Genomic DNA, 1,156 nt, shown 5'->3' with positions numbered 1-1,156 from the left:
GTTGAATATTATTATCACCTCGTGCCTGCTAACCCTGGCACGTGAAGTCGTACCAGTGTCAATGCAAACCCGGAAAGATATATAATTAAGTTTATCACCTCGTGCCTGCTAGTCCTGGTACGTGAAATCGTACCAGTGTCAATGCAAACCCGGAAAGATATATTATTAAATTTATCACCTCGTGCCTGCTAGTCCTGGTCCGTGAAATCGTACCAGTATCAACGCAAACCCGGAAAGATATATTAACGTGTTTTTCCCGGTACTTAGTGTAGTGTGTTCCTCCATGTACTTGTTATAGTGTGTTCTTCCATGTACTTGTTATAGCGTGTTCTTCCATGTACTTGTTATAGCGTGTTCTTCCATGTACATGTTATAGCCTGTTCTTCCATGTACTTGTTATAGTGTGTCCTTCCATGTACTTGTTATAGTGTGTTCTTCCATGTACTTGTTATAGTATGTTCCTCTATGTGCTTGTTATAGTATGTTCCTCTATGTGCTTGTTATAGTATGTTCCTCTATGTACTTATTATAGTATGTTCCTCTATGTACTTGTTATAGTATGTAATGAACCCTTAAACTATACTTATTATAGTTTACTAGTAATGTACTTGAACTGATGTTGAAAATACTCATTTTACTACTAAGTTATGCTTGTACTTTAGAAACGGAGTTTTGTTAATCTATAAAGTAGCATAACTTGAAAAGAGTTTTTGAAATGTTTTGACAACTTATAAATGACATAAGTACTCTTTTGAAAATGTTTATAACAAACAATTACACAATTATCATTGTGTTCAACCTGTATTCGCCCCCTTAAAACATTTAAAACAGTTAAAAGATTCATTACGGGGTATGAACTCACCTGATGTGGGTGATTCAACGAATACACATGTAAGGATGAGAAGTTCCACGAATGAAGTCCCGATATACAACAAGTCCTAAATGAAATATATTGGCATATAGTGACATAAATGTAGTGTTTGGAAGCAACCCAATGCAAGGAAACACCTCACGGGACTAGGAAACACTTTGACCAAGTGTTGGAATCACATGTGATTCGTCAAAGGAAAGTGGAATGGCACTACCATGAGTTCACGACCATGGGTTTACGGCCAAGGGAGTTTACGGCCGTAAAATCATGGTCAAACATGCATAA

Source organism: Lactuca virosa, chromosome 2, assembly GCF_052849685.1.
Source record: "Lactuca virosa cultivar CGN04683 chromosome 2, Lactuca_virosa_CGN04683_v6, whole genome shotgun sequence".
NCBI lineage: Eukaryota > Viridiplantae > Streptophyta > Magnoliopsida > Asterales > Asteraceae > Lactuca > Lactuca virosa.
This window is presented reverse-complemented; position numbering follows the sequence as displayed.